The 16,194-nt window shown below is 38.6% G+C and overlaps 1 protein-coding gene across 1 annotated transcript in view; it reads right to left on the bottom strand.

The window, feature by feature from the left end:
* The window catches only part of Gpr158 (G protein-coupled receptor 158), a 407,492-nt gene that overhangs the window by 49,717 nt on the left and 341,581 nt on the right, over positions 1 to 16,194 (bottom strand). The window lies entirely within an intron of this gene.

Here is a 16,194-nt window from a genome sequence, read left to right on the forward strand (position 1 = left end):
AGATCTGACCAGGGAAAACCTCTTATCAGTTGAGACATGAATGCCTTCACAGAACAAATAGCCCAGGCGATTCACCCTCACAGACTGTCTCAGATACTGACTTCTCCAAAGCATGCAACCAAATCAATTTTAAGAGGGCTGGTTATCCCAACTGATCGGTCACACACAGACTGGACAACACACAGAGTCTGGATAGACACAGAGAGTGGGCACAAATGTTACAGCTAGCATTTTTCAGATTAACCATTTTTCTTGCTTGGGCCCCAAACAGAAATTCTTTGTTCCAATTCATCAGGAAACAATTATAAGACCATCAGCCCAAGTTGGGATAGATGAATTTGGTTGTTTGATATGTTATGGTTGTTATCATCTAGGATGGTAGGTTCTTATTGGTTATGATCAGGGATTGATAGAAACTTAAAACTGTTTTGTTTAGTTATTGTATAATGATAGAAATTTTACATTGTTTTGTTAATTGTTGTACACTGATAAGAACTTAAGGTTGTTTTGTTTAAACATTTGTTTGATAAATGTTTTGTTTGAATATTGATAGAAATTTAAGGTTGTTTTGTCAGACTATACTGTAAATAAGCCATTTATTTAAAATGTGGTATGAAGTTCTAGTTTTACGGCTCTTACAATTATTACTATTATGTATAGACTTTTAATATCAGAGAAAAAAATAATATATTTTTTAATTTTTTATTTTCTATATTCTTTGTTTACATTCCAAATGATTTTCCCTTTCCCGGTTCCACCCTCCCCAAAAGTTCCATAAGCCCTCTTCCCTCCGCCCGTTCTCCTATCAACCACCTCCTACTTCTCTGTCCTGGTACTCCTCTACAATTCTGGATCAAGCCTTTCCAGGACCAGGGACCTCTCTTTCCTTCTTCTTGGGAGTCACTTTATATGTGAATTGTGTCCTGGGTACTCAAGCTTCTGGGCTAATATCTACTTATTAGTGACTGCATTCCATGTGTGTTCTTTTGTGGTTGGGTTACCTCACTTAGGATGATATTTTCCAGGTCAAACCATTTGCCTAAGAATTTCATGAATCCATTGTTTTTAATTCCTGAGTAGTATTCCATTGTGTAAACATACCACATTTTCTGTATCCATTCCTCCAGTGAGGGACATCTGGGTTCTTTCCAGCTTCTGGCTATTATAAATAGGGCTGCTATGAACAAAGTGGAGCATGTGTCCGTATTGCATCCCGGGGAATCCTCTGGGTATATGCCCAGGAGTGGTATCGCAGGGTCCTCTGGAAGTGTTATGCCCAGTTTTTTGAGGAACTGCCAGACTGATTTCCAGAGTGGTTGTACCAACTTGCATTCCCACCAGCAGTGAAGGAGTGTTCCTCTTTCTGCACATCCTCACCAACACCTGTAGTCTCCTGAGATTTTAATCTTAGCCATTCTGACTGGTGTGAGGTGAAATCTCAGGGTTGTTTTGATTTGCATTTCCCTAATGACTAGTAATGCTGAACATTTTTTAAGGTGCTTCTTAGCCATTCGAAGTTCTTCAGGTGAAAATTCTTTGTTTAGCTCTGTACCCCATTTTAAGAATTGACAAATGGGACCTCATAAAATTACAATGTTTCTGTAAGGCAAAGGACACTGTCAAGCAGACAAAATAGCAACCAACAAATTGGGAAAGAATCTTCACCAACCCTACATTCGAAAGAGGGCTATTATCCAATATATACAAAGAACTCAAGAAGTTAGGCTCCAGAGAGCCAAATAAGATAATTTTTTTAAATACAAAGAGGGAATATGAAGTAGAAATTTCCAGTTTCATTGGAGACTCAATTGGGTCATGTGATGTTTCTCTGGAAATTATTTTATAAGAGGATGCTTTACTGAAGCAGACACATGAGAGTATGTCTGGTTGAAGCAGACATGTGGTGTTTTTCTAGAAGCTGCCTGGTGAAAGGCATGTGATGTTTTGCTGGAGCAGACACTTGAGAGGACACATGATGTTTGGAAAGAAAATATGTATAACCCAATAGACAGTCAATCATGATATTGAATTGATTTGCTTTGCGACTCTTTGCTGCTCTTCATTAGGTTTTACCGATTCTGGTCTTCACTGACAATGCTATTGTCCGTGTCAGAATTGCATTGGTTTGCCTTGCTTTTTCAGCTGATCTTCATTTGTCATGACTTCATAGAGAGAAATGCACCAAAGAACTTCCAGTGGTATTCTGGCTGCTTCTTGCCGCTTCTTCAGACTCTTGCAAATTGGCAGAGCCTTGCAGTTTCTTCTGTATTGAACCACTGCTACTGATTCATGTTTGGTGTTTGCTGAGTAGACTGAACTGACACTGCTGATTTGAGTAGACTGGACTACTGACAACTTGGAGTTACCCAATAGAACTATTTCTAAACAGGTCTACAACCCCCATTTCCTACCAACCTTTCTTTTCCTCTACCTCTGTTGGGTAGTGAGCTAGAAGGGAGGTCAAAGTGTTAAAGAACCATAATTAAAGTAGGTTTTGAAAAATCTAAGCCTACACAGATGCAGATGGCCATTCTTGCCTATTTACATGAATGCTAGATATCCAAATTCAGGTCTTCATGTTTGTGTAGCAAGCACTTTAACTACAGAGCCATCTGCCTAGCTTTCCAAAAACTTAGAAATTTGAAGTTCAATATTTTTCTTATTGCTTATACTTTTGCTATAAACCCAACAATATTAATGTCTGTGCCCATATGTTCTTCTAAGAGTCATGTAAAGTTACTTCTTACATTTGTGCATTTGACTCATTTGAAATTAATTCTTGCACATGGTGTCAAGAAGAGGTATAGCTTCATTCTTTTATGGGGTTATCCTTCTGCCTCACACATAGATACTAATATTCCAGTAGCATTATTATAAGGACTGTCTTTCTCCATTTCATTATCTTTCCCCATTCATAAAATATTGGTTAATAATTAACTCATGAATTTAACTTCTGCTTTTCTTTTCTATTTCATTGATCTATGTTTTCTTATTCTAACACTGCATTCCTTCATTGCTATTGACTTAGAGAAAATTCTTTAAAAGATTTTTTTCTGTTAAAAATATGTGTATGAGTGTTTTCCTAGATATGTGTCTAGTGCCACATGCATGCAGTGTCCAAGGAGGCCAGAAGTGACCATCAGACAGCTGATCCCTGGGACGAAAGTTATAGATGGTTGAGAATTGCCATGTGAGTGCTGAGATTTGACATCTGGTCTTCTGGGAAATGTGCCCAGCATTCGAAACCTATGCCCTCTCTCTAGCTCCTTTGGAAAGAGCATGACACACACACAAATGGACTCCTCCAATTTTGTTGTTTTGCAAGATTGGTTTCATTTGTTGAATTTTACATTTCTGTAGGAAATTTAGGATCAGTTTGTTAAATTCTTATTAAACAAACAAAGGATGCCTGGAATATTTGATAGAAATTTGACTTAGTGAGGGATATATTGCCATCTTAACAGTGCTAAGACTTCAAAACAACTAATATGAACATTTCTCCATTTATTTGGATCTTAGTTTCTTACAACAGTGTATTATGGTTTCCACACATCTGCTTTGCAGCGTTAGTCAAATTTATTTCTGCAAACTTACATTATATTAGTTTAATATGAATTTTCTTCTTGCTTTGAGGTTCTGTTTGTTTCTTGCTCATGTGTAAAAATAGAATCATTTTTGTATATTGAACTTGCCTCCTTTAACATTGAAGACTCATTTATATTAGTTCTGGGAGCCTCTCTCAGCAGACTTTAAGGTGTTTTTCTACAGAGAACTATTCAGTCTGCAGTAGATATAGTTTTACTTCTTGCTTCCTACTGGGAAACCATGATTTCATTCTGTGGCCTGTGTCCAGGTAAGGATTTTCAAAAAACATTGAATAGAGGTGAAAAATGCCTGTATTTTTCTCTTGCTCCTGGCCTTAAGAGGTAACTCTTCAGTCTTCCACTGTTAAACATAGTGTCGGCTGAAAGGGTTTGAGGATGACATTATCTCTCTGAATTCTCTTAATGTCCCTACTTTGTCCAATAGTTTTATCATGATTGTATGCTGGATTTTGTCAATTTCTTTTTCCATTTGTTGAGATGAACATGCTTTGTCCTATATTATTCTAATGCATTAACTCTAGCCTTTATATATTTATATATTGACACACTCTTGACTTGCTGGGTTAGATTCTGAATCATGGCCTATAATCTTTTTTCAGAATCTGAATTCTGAAAATACTTTGTTATGGTTTTCTTTTCTCTATCTTCTTAAGGTATTTTATTTGGTGATTTTCCTTTCTCATGATATTGTTATGATTTTGTAATTAAAGTTATAGTAGTAGTCTCAGCATGAGTTGGGAATATTGCCTGGTCTATTTTTAGAGTGATCTGTGAAGAATTGGTGTGAAATTTGTGATGTAATTTATCATCAAAGCTATAGAGTCTTTGGATTTCTTTTCCCCAGAAAACTCTTTTGATCATTAATAAAATGCCTTTTCTTTTTCTTTTTTTTTTTTTTTGAAGCTTTATCATCTTTTATATTTTTCCACCCCAAATCTTCCAGCTCAGTCACTTCACACTCATAAAATTACCTTGCTCTAACAGGTATGAACAGGTATCCTACAGGCATTTGTTGAGGGGAATAAAAATAGTCTCAGATCTCCAAAGAGACAAGTTGGTAGGGACTACACTCTGGGTAGATTCCATGTTGAAAAGCTTTGATTTTGAGTGAGAAGTATTTTCTTTTTTTTTTCCTCTCTTTTTTTTTATTCGATAAATTTTTTATTTACATTTCAAATGATTTCCCCTTTTCTAGACCCCCACTCCCCGAAAGTCCTGTCAGCCCCCTTCCCTCCCCCTGTTTTCCCACCCAACCCTTCCCACTTCCCTGTTCTGGTTTTGCCCTATACTGCTTCACTGAGTCTTTCCAGAAAAGTATTTTCAATCAATTATTTTTTTTATGAAAATGGGAAATGCAAAGTTGTGTTTTGGAATCAGCTATAGGGTATATTGTAGGAAAACCACTGAATAGAAATTACGATGGTTAGTAAGTTTCCTATCAGTCCAAGAAGTACTGAGCTTTGTGACCACAATTCTGACTTCTCTGATACTTCTTTTTTTTTAATTTTTTTTATTCGATATAATTTATTTACATTTCAAATGATTTCCCCTTTTCTAGCCCCCCCACTCCCCAAAAGTCCCGTAAGCCCCCTTCTCTTCCCCTGTCCTCCCACCCACCCCTTCCCACTTCCCCGTTCTGGTTTTGCCGAATACTGTTTCACTGAGTCTTTCCAGAACCAGGGGCCACTCCTTTCTTCTTGTACCTCATTTGATGTGTGGATTATGTTTTGGGTATTCCAGTTTTCTAGGTTAATATCCACTTATTAGTGAGTGTATACCATGATTCACCTTTTGAGTCTGGGTTACCTCACTTAGTATGATGTTCTCTAGCTCCATCCATTTGCCTAAGAATTTCATGAATTCATTGTTTCCAATGCCTTTTCTTATTACAGATCTGCTGAGGATTTCTGCTTTCTCTTTAGACACTACCAGTTTGTGACTTGTTATGGATGTCAGATTGTGTATTCAGGAAAATCCAGCATAGTGATACTCAAGGTGTTGAGCTTCCTGTGGGTACAGCTCTTTCACTTTGGTTGGACATGTGCCTGTTGTGTGTGACAGGCAGCTGGAAGACAGGTGAGACACTGATGCAGCAGAGTGACCACAGGTGTATCTACCCACATTGGTGCCAACGATCTGGCTCTGGGTTTAGGTGATAGCACAGGTGACGACGGTGTGCAGGGATAGAGGCAGACAGCTTACAGGAGCACTGATTCACCTTTACCTTTAAGTAAGCTTTTGGCTTCTCCTATTTTTGATGCATGGAATAAATTGATCTTGCTTCACATGAGAGATATCTACTCATTGACATAGAATATATGGACATTGAATGTGAACAAGGAACATTAGGGTAATAATAGTATTTGAAAGCTATGGTATGAGACTACAAATTCTAACTTACCAATGGGTTTTGTTTGTTGTTTAAAAGCAATTGGAGCAAAAATATACATACAGATAAGCAAATTGAAAGCGAGTAATGAAAACTCATATTTTAAATAAGGCGCATAGCCACTAAACAATATTTAAATACAAGGCTCTTTGTTGAGACGTAGATATAAAATATTAATGCTATCATTAGATATAAGAGCATATAAACTATTTTAAAAATAGAATTCAAAAGTGTAAGAATGTGAGTGTAAGTTTTATAAAGTGCATTTCAAAGTTTCCCACAGCAGAGCAAGTGGAACATCTGAACCAGACAGCATAAGCAAAACTTGAAGTTTCAGTGGCTTTCAAGGTAACCTGCTATCCTGTCTTAGTCACACCTAAAAGCATATCTGAAAGGAAGAATAATCAAGACTAATTTCACTTTCTTTTCAATTTTTATTCAAAAGGTACTTATTCCCAGATGTTTAGGATTCTGAGTATGTACTTTAGTTATTAGAAGGGACCTTTTGTCAATATGCATGCATTACCCAAGTCTTATACTTTATAAGCCAAGAGACAAGTGGACATATTAATTTATAAACAGGGCATTTCAAGATGGACATATTAATTTATCAACAGGACACATCTTGAAGTTTCTACATAAGACCATATGTATCAACCCAGCTAATGGCTTTAGCAATCCTGCTGGGGATCGTCAGTGTGCTGGACAGGTAGTGTCTAAGCAGTACCTGGAGGAGGAAGAGTGGAAGGAATGAGCAAGAGATGCCTATCTTCTACCTTATGGGACATTTTACAATTACAGATCAGCTCTATGAAGCTTAGGGGCTTGTTACCATAGCCCCAGGGGGAGCCATTCATAACAGATCACTGTGTGCAACATTACAAGCAATGTGGTCTCAGGGGTGTCTTAGACTGCAAATATGCCAAGAAAGAGACGATGAGAGCAGAGACAAGAGAGAAGGAATGACCTGTTCAGCTCTAAGGTTCACAAATGCCTCCTCCCTTCTGTTAAGTGATTTTGAGTCTATGGTGTATTGGTGAAAATACAAGGTATACAGAACTCTGGTGTATAGCACAGTTGGCTTAAATTTGAGTAGACTGTACCCTAGCATGGGTCCCTGATGTGTGCCACACCAGTGCTTTCAACTAGTGAACTTATGAAATAAACTTCTATTTGTTAAGAGTCAACTGACTAAGAGGCCTTCCTGATTCATTAAACACTATTTAAAATGTAAGTACCTCCAATGACTAGGTCCAAAGCAGTGGTTCTCAACTTGTAGGTCATGACACCTTTGGATGTCAAAAGATCCTTTCACAAAAGCCTAAGTCCATCAGAAAACACAGATGTTTGTAACTTTAATTTTTTCAAAGCTTATTTTTAATGATGTTTTTAAAAAACATTTTTAACTTCCATTCTAGCCCACCAGCCTTCCAGCAGAGGTAGTGGAAAAGAAAGGATACAGGGGAAGTTGACCTATTTATAAATGGGTCACTGGGATCCAGGAAAGGGGAAATCATTTGAAATGTAAAAAAAAAAAGAATATTTCTAATAAAAATAAATTTAAAAAAAGGAAATGGGTCTTTGGGACTAATCCCATCTGTGATGTCAGGAGATCAGCAGTTCAGTTCACATGTGAGCAGTGACAGCTCTGTCCACTCACAAATGCTTCACAGGTATACCAGCAGACCAATTCAGCAATGATGGAATAGCATCAGCAGTGGCATGACCTAACAGACACAGCCGGGCCTCAGCCAAGTCGGCACAAGCAAGCAGGAGAGATTTGGACCAGTGGAGACACCAGGAGCAGTTCTCTTCTGTGCTTCTGTGCCTTCTCTTCAGTGAAGCGAAGATCAGTGGAGATGTGAGACCAACAAGTATTTTACAGTTAGCTATGCAAACAAGTCTCCATCCCCAGGCTTTTGAGTCCTATTTATCCTCCCTCCAAACATCATGTATCCTCCATAGGTCTTGTCTCACCACGTGTCTTGTCTTAGCATGTGAGTCTGAGCTCACATCATGTGAATCTAAGCTCAGCTGGCATCACTCTGTCAATCAGCCCTAGTCTGTGGAAGTGGCAAGAAGCCTCAGCACACCACCAGAAATCTTTGATCCATTTCTCTCTATGGAGTTCCAACAAAAGAATCTCAACTACATAATGTAAGGTGAACCAATACACGTGTGTCCTTATCAAAGAATGCTTCACCACATGTCCTCTCACTTGTGCTTGCTTTAGTAGAACATCCTTTCACCTGTGTCTGTTTCAGTGAAACATTCCTTCACATGTTTGCCCCAGCAAAACACTATCTGACACAGACAACTGATTTTCCAAAGAATCCTTAAGTTTCTACTTCAGATGTTTACATTGTGATTCATAACAGTAGCAAAATTGCAGTTATGGAATTACAACAGAATTCATTTTATAGTTGAAGAGTCCCCACAATATAAGGAACTATATTAAAGGGTTGCAGCATTAGAAATGTTGAGAACCACTGGCCTAGAGAAAATCCCAGACTGTTGGATAATGAGCTATGAAACAGGAAATGACGGACTGAAATCTTTGTAAAACTAGTTTTACAATTTTCTAAGAAGTCAGTTTTAGAGTTCTATTTTCCTTAAGCATGCCACTTTTCTAGAAGGTATCTAGTTACTTTCTCAATGTGTAGAAAGCAAAGGGCATGGTGAAAGGCTTCTTTAACTTTCTGTTTCTCCCTAGCAACTTCCTTGGGCTTTTGAAGTTATTCAGCTTCCTGTCTACATGCACCACTGATAGGAAAAGAAATCTTCCTTAAAAGCAGAGAACAAATTCCTTTTCTCTGGTGGCCAAAGTGTTTTTCAGGAAACACCACCACAAGCACTACTCCACATGAGGGTGTTCCACGTGATGCATAAAGATGCAAAGCCACAGAGAGCTCAGCAGAGAGAGGCTGGGAACTTTATCACTCCTAGGATTCACAAAGTAAGCTTTCCCCCTCTCCCTGGTCAAGATACAATGACCACAGCTCGGTGCTCAAAGGATACTGTCAAACCAATATTATTTTGGCTGACATGGAGAGCTGGCTAAAGCTGTTCTGAAATTGTTCCATGTGAAAACCCCTTGGGCATGACTTGTAACCTTGATATGGTTTGAATATGCCAGAGCATATTTCCCAAAGGTTTATGTGCTGGGAAATTGGTCCCTCCAAAGGCCGTGTCTTAAGTGTGGAACATTAAAGTCTGGGTCTAGTGTGTGAGCCCTCAGGTCATTCTCATTACAGTTTTCTGGGATGGAGAATTTATAGATTAACTCAGTTCTCTTGGGATGCCTGAGTTAGATGCTGCCTCCTTTTTCCCCTCCTTCTCCTCCTCTTCCTCTTCTTCCTTTTCCTCAACAAGGTGTTAAAGCCTCCTCTTTCTCTTCATCCTGTTCATATTCAGTCTATTTTCCCTCCTCTTCCTCCTCAACGAGGTCTTTCTGTATAGCCCTAACCGATCCTGAACTCACCAATTTCTTCCCCAAGGCTGCTGTGAATGGGGGCCAATGAACTGGACCACTACACTTGGCATCTGAGTTCCTTCTTGAGCATAGACATGGCTGGCCTCTAACAGCATCCACTTCTTATTTTGTAATGAAACATGATATCCTTAATGGCCAGAGATACCATTATACTATTTGGATATATAGGCTTCAAAAACTATGAAACTCTTCTTTATAAAGTTAGCCTAAATTTGGTGGTTTTGGTTTTCTTTATAGAAAAACAACTATATCTTAAATGAACATTAAACATAAAAAGTAAACACAGCAAGAGTTGCAGGAGAAACCTGTGGAGAGCCACAGATACTTGCATAGCCACACAGCACTGAGAGTTGTTGTTTCTTGAATGAGGAATAAACTACAACACCCTTCTCAGTGGACTTTTAGGGAAGATTGGTGTGCATTTACCAATTAAGCAAAATAAGCATCCTTCAGACACCTGTGTAAAGGCCTATTTTAAATTTCTCTGCTACCAAAGACAGTTACAAGTTATTCTAGATGAGCCAACCTTGATTACATTCAGGCACAGTCCCTGATGTATCCACAAAATTGTTTTCCTTTTCCTTTAATAATTTAAGGTACAGAACTATAATTTATTATCTCAAGATACATAAAGAAATAGACATAAATATCACCCACCCACTCACATTTTAAATTTTACTCCTAGACAAACTAATACATAAAACCTAAGCCTGCCTACAAACTGTAAATATTTGGTGCTGAGGAGCACAGTATGGAAAACTGCTCTGGGTTTTGCAGAGAGCAGCATGAGTGAACACTCTTTGAGACAATCTAAGGTCAAAGCCAGGAGAGGGCTTTCCACAGCTTGCTCAACTCCTTATTTTAAACAGCATAGAAGCCTCTTTTTTTTTCTACTAGCAAAAAGCAAATGTATTTTCAGAAGCTTTATTATAGGGCTTAAAAAATTCTTTTAGCATTGTTTAAAATTTTCCAATCCCATGTGACCTAAGACATCCCCTTGCTTTGTCTCCTGAAGACATGCTTAGACTTTCTGAGCCCAGAAATAAGTCCTTTCCCACTTTCTAGTTGTTTGCTTGTCTATTTAGAGACAGAGTCTTACCCTGTTATCCAGAATCGTCTCAAACTTACTCTATAGACTGACCTCAAACTCATAACCCCCCTGCATCCTCCTGAGTGCTTTCAGCTTATACAAATTGTATAAACAACTACAGAAAACTAGTTCTGTAGTTCTGTAGAAGAGCTGGCTGTGGTTTTAGATCAACCATGCCTCATTCATGGACCAAGACAACTGTGTCTATGGTCAGTTGAAGGATTCTCTTTTTAATAAATGATTATTCTTTTATTTTTAGCTACTTCAGTTCTTCTGAGCTAGGTAAAACTGGCTCCCTTCCTTTTCTCCTTCCCTATCCTTTAAGCTTTTTCTGGTTTTTCTAAAGAATAGAGAAGCTCATGTTCAAATAAATTGCATTACATGGATGAACTGCCAAGAATTGCAAGTAGAGAACTTAAGCAAATGATAAAAGTAGTTAACATTTCACCTGAGGTTGGGAGTATAGTTGAAGTGATAGAGTCTGTGACTAGGATGTGTGAGGTTCCATGCTCAGATCCCAACTCCACAACTAAACAGATGGATAACTGGCTGATGGGTGGATAGATGGCCATCTACTCTGTAGATGCAGATGATTCCAAACAGCATACCTGGCATAACACTCCTCCCAGGAGAGACCATTCTGCCTCTACCCCACTTCTACTCAGTCCTGTCCTGCAATGCTAATAGCCTCAGGATCTTACATCCTATTCTACATTGTTTTTGGTTTTTTTCTACCACAATATTTTTTTATTCGATATATTTTTTATTTACATTTCAAATGATTTCCCCTTTTCTGGTTTCCCACTCCACGAAAGTCGCACAAACCCTCTTCCCTCCCCCTATTCTCCCATCCAACCCTTCCTACTTCCCTGTTTTGGTTTTGCCCTATACTGCTACACTGAGTCTTTCCAGAGCCAGGGGCCACTCCTCCGTTGTCTTGAACATCGTTTGATGTATGGATTATATTTTGGGTATTCCAATTTTCTAGGCTAATATCCACTTATTAGTGAGTGCATACCATGATTGATCTTTTGAGACTGGGTTACCTCACTTAGTATGATGTTCTCCAGCTCCATCCATTTGTCTAAGAATTTCATGAATTCATTGTTTCTAATGGCTGAATAGTACTCTACTATGTATATATACCACATTTTTTGCATCCATTCCTCCGCTGAGGGATACCTGGATTCTTTCCAGCTTCTGGCTATTATAAATAGGGCTGCTATGAACATAGTGGAGCACGTATCCTTATTACCTGTTGGGGAATCCTCTGGGTATATGCCCAGGAGTGGTATAGCAGGATCCTTTGGAAGTGATGTGCCCAGTTTTCTGAGGAAGCACCAGACTGATTTCCAGAGTGGCTGTATCAATTTGCAACCCCACCAGCAGTGGAGGAGTGTTCCTCTTTCTCCACATCCTCGCCAACACCTGCTATCTCCTGAGTTTTTAATCTTAGTCATTCTGACTGGTGTAAGGTAAAATCTCAAGGTTGTTTTGATTTGCATTTCCCTAATGACTAATCAAGTTGAGCATTTTTTAAGATGCTTCTCAGCCATCCAAAGTTCTTCAGGTGAAAATTCTTTGTTTAGCTCTGTACCCCATTTTTAATAGGGTTATTTGGTTTTCTTGGGTCTAACTTCTTGAGTTCTTTGTATATATTGAATATTAGCCCTCTATCTGATGTAGGGTTGGTGAAGATCCTTTTCCAATTTGTTGGTTGCCGATTTGTCCTTTTGATGGTGTCCTTTGCCTTACAGAAACTTTGTAATTTTATGACGTCCCATTTGTCAATTTTTGATCTTAGAGCATAAGTTATTGGTGTTCTGTTCAGGAACTTTCCCCCTGTACCAATATCCTCAAGGGTCTTCCCCAGTTTCTTTTCTATTAGCTTCAGAGTGTCTGGCTTTATGTGGAGGTCCTTGATCCATTTGGAGTTGAGCTTAGTACAAGGAGATAAGAATGGATCAATTCTCATTCTTCTGCTTGCTGACCTCCAGTTGAACCAGCACCATTTGTTGAAAAGGCTATCTTTTTTCCACTGGATGGTTTCAGCCCCTTTGTCGAGGATCAAGTGGCCATAGGTGTGTGGATTCATTTCTGGATCTTCAATTCTATTCCACTGATCCTCCTGCCTATCACTGTACCAATACCATGCAGTTTTTAACACTATTGCTCTGTAGTATTGCTTGAGGTCAGGGATACTGATTCCCCCAGAATTTCTTTTGTTGTTGAGAATAGTTTTAGCTAACCTGGGTTTTTTGTTATTCCAAATGAATTTGAGAATTGCCCTTTCTAACTCTATCAAGAACTGAGTTGGCGTTTGATGGGTATTGCGTTGAATCTGTATATTGCTTTTGGATAAATGGCCATTTTAACTATATTAATCCTACCAATCCATGAGCATGGAAGATTTTTTCCATTTTCTGAGGTCTTCTTCCATTTCCTTCTTCAGAGACTTGAAGTTCTTGTCATACAGAACTTGTTTGGTCAGAGTCATGCCAAGGTACTTTATATTGTTTGTGGCTATTGTGAAGGGGGTCATTTCCCTAATTTCTTTCTCAGCCTGCTTATCCTTTGAGTATAGGAAGGCCACTGATTTGGTTGAGTTGATTTTATAACCTGCCACTTTGCTGAAGTTGTTTATCAGCTATAGGAGTTCCCTGGTGGAGTTTTTATGGGTCACTTAAATAGACTATCATATCATCTGCAAATAGTGATAGCTTGACTTCTTCCTTTTCAATTTGTATCCCTTTGACCTCCTTATGTTGTCTAATTGCCCGAGCTAGTACCTCAAGTACAATATTGAAAAGATAAGGAGAGAGGGGGCAGCCCTGTCTAGTCCCTGATTTTAGTGGGATTGCTTCACCGTTTCTTTCCATTTAATTTGATGCTGGCTACCGGTTTGCTGTATATTGCTTTTACTATGTTTAGGTATGGGCCTTGAATTCCTGTTCTTTCCAAGACTTTAAGCATGAAAGGATGCTGAATTTTGTCAAATGCTTTTTCAGCATCCAATGAAATGCCCATGTGTTTTTTTTTCTTTGAGTTTGTTTATGTAGTGGATTGCATTGATGGATTTCCGTATATTGACTCAAATCCAATCAGAAAGAAAACATCTGCTGAAGCTCCATTCACTAAAACTACCCACCCTCCAACAAACACAGTATAGCACAGTATTCCTCCCATCCAACAAATGCAGTCTATTAAATATAGCATTCCCAGCATCCAACACAGTATATCGAATACAGTGGGCCCTTCATCCAGCACATACAGTGCATTGAATACAGCATTCCTACCAACCAACAAATTCAAAGTATCAAATGTAATGCACCCTCCATCCAACAAATACAGGACATTATAGAAAATTGGAGCTGTGCTGATTAGTTTTCATCAAAACTAATAAAAACTAGAGACATCTGTGAAGAGGGAGCCTCAGCTGAGGAACTGGATCCATCAGACTGGCATATGGGCATGTCTGCAGAGACACTGTCTTGACTGATGATCAATGTGGGAGAACCCAGCCTATTGTGCACCATACCAACCCTGGGCAGGCAGACCTGGATTATATAAAATAAACAGCTGCATGTGTTCTAGGGAAGCAAGGGAGTGAGTAGCATCCTTTTATTGTTCCTGAGTCTGCTCTTACTTGAATTTCTGCCTTATCTTCTTCATGGATAGAAGTGATGAGGAGGAAGGGTAAGCAGATCACCACCACTACCATGGGTTGGTTTGGGTCGTGGTGTTTTGCTGTAATCTTAGAGCAGGAACACGGATGTGGGCTGGCCAGTCCTATTTTTGGTGTGTTCACAGTTTTCTATGAATGCTAACTACTCAGTTTATGGATGGACAATTTAAATTTCATCCATAAGACACAAAGAAAAAACAGAATACAAGAGTAGAGCAATGGGATTCACACAGAATTACAGTAATTTTGCTCATAAAATTATACAAAAAAACCCCAAATCTACCAGTTTTAAGCCTTTAGCAATCATTATTCACTGGCATCATTTCTAGAGACTCCCAGAGGGAAATAGCTTCCATTCCAGTCTTTAAAATAAGCAAAAGATGGTCAAAGAAGCCAGTTTCCCATATTCTAATTATTTCATATGCCCTCATGATTGCTGTTGTCTCAGAACCAGTTTATATCCTCTTTAAATCAGTTTCTATTTGTTGTTTGAAAGTGTTTTGAAGGAAACTTCATATTCTTACTATAAAGAAAAAACAGCCAATAGTTTTCATAAATAGATAGCAGTCATAGAAAGAAATACAATGGAACAGAATGATAAATCCTAAGGACAGAGCACTGAAGTGAACAGCTCCACACCTGCAGCCTGGTCTGCTTCTTCCAAATGAGATTAGCAGGGGTGTGACAGGTGTTAAGAAAAACCTAGCTGCTCCAAACTAATCTTTCTCCTGGAAATAATCGGGAGGATTTGAAAGGGAACCTGAACAGAAGTAATCTCACTTTAAGAGTTGATGCTATTTCACACTGCCCTCAAATTGCATCAGTATCTTCCTGCAAGCCAAGCGTTATGTGTTCCAAGTACTTGGGTCACCCTGAGGTATCACATGGTGAGCTGGGGAATATGAATGAACTGTAGGAAGCAGTTTATAGATCTGCAACTGGCCATTACATTCATTCACTCGTTCATTAATTCAATCATTCATTCATCTAATATGGATTACTCTCAGTATCTAATCAGAAAGGAAGGAAGGGAGAGAATGAGATGGAGGGAATCAGGAAGAGCAGAAGGTAAGGGCCAGGGCTTGTCTTGGGTAGACGACATAGTAATTACCATAATTTCAAACGACTGCGATGACACATTGCATATTGTGTACGTGTTCCTACCTAACACATACCATTGAAAGTACGCCTCGCATAAGCCATACCTTGACTGAGAAAGACCCATGGCCAGGTGGGTACAGAAAGAATACTCTCTGGTCATCAGAACTGCCCTGCTCATCAGTACCAGGACTTCAGTCAGTGTCACCATATGGGCATTTTTCCTCCTTCCTCTTTGGCACAATTTCTCTGAGGCTTTCTTTAAACTTGCAGATAGGAGGGGTGGCAGAGACAGGGATTTCCAGCCCCACCCCAATCCTGTGAACAGGTAGTTTATTTTATTGTCCTATTTTCATAGTTGGGTTGCCTTGAACTACCTGTAAGAGAACTTACAATATCTTCCATTTTTCAAGGTTGCTAATCCCCAAATGGAAAAAAAAAAAAAAAAAAAAAAAAAAAAAAAAAAAGGAAAAGAAACTTTTGAGTACTTTCTTTTAATTCTTAAATAAATAAAAATATATCATCTTCCCTCTTACCTCTCAAACCCCTCTAAACTCTCATAAATATATGTATATATTTGAATAAATGAACATGTAATATATTCCTAAATATATAAGAACACCCTGCTTAGTCTGTACATTTTACTTGAATAAAGATGACACTAATAAACATGGTGACATGGAAAAGGGAATCTCACAGGTCCCCAGTCCTATACAAATGACTACAAGCAACTAAATGTGGTTAGAGCAGGAGGATTAGTCTTCCCCAGGGAAGAGCCTTACAACTTTTAATCCAAAACCATTAAAAAATAACTTTATTTTGGAACATTAACAC

This window comes from Apodemus sylvaticus, chromosome 14 (assembly GCF_947179515.1).
Source record: "Apodemus sylvaticus chromosome 14, mApoSyl1.1, whole genome shotgun sequence".
In the NCBI taxonomy this organism is placed as follows: domain Eukaryota; kingdom Metazoa; phylum Chordata; class Mammalia; order Rodentia; family Muridae; genus Apodemus; species Apodemus sylvaticus.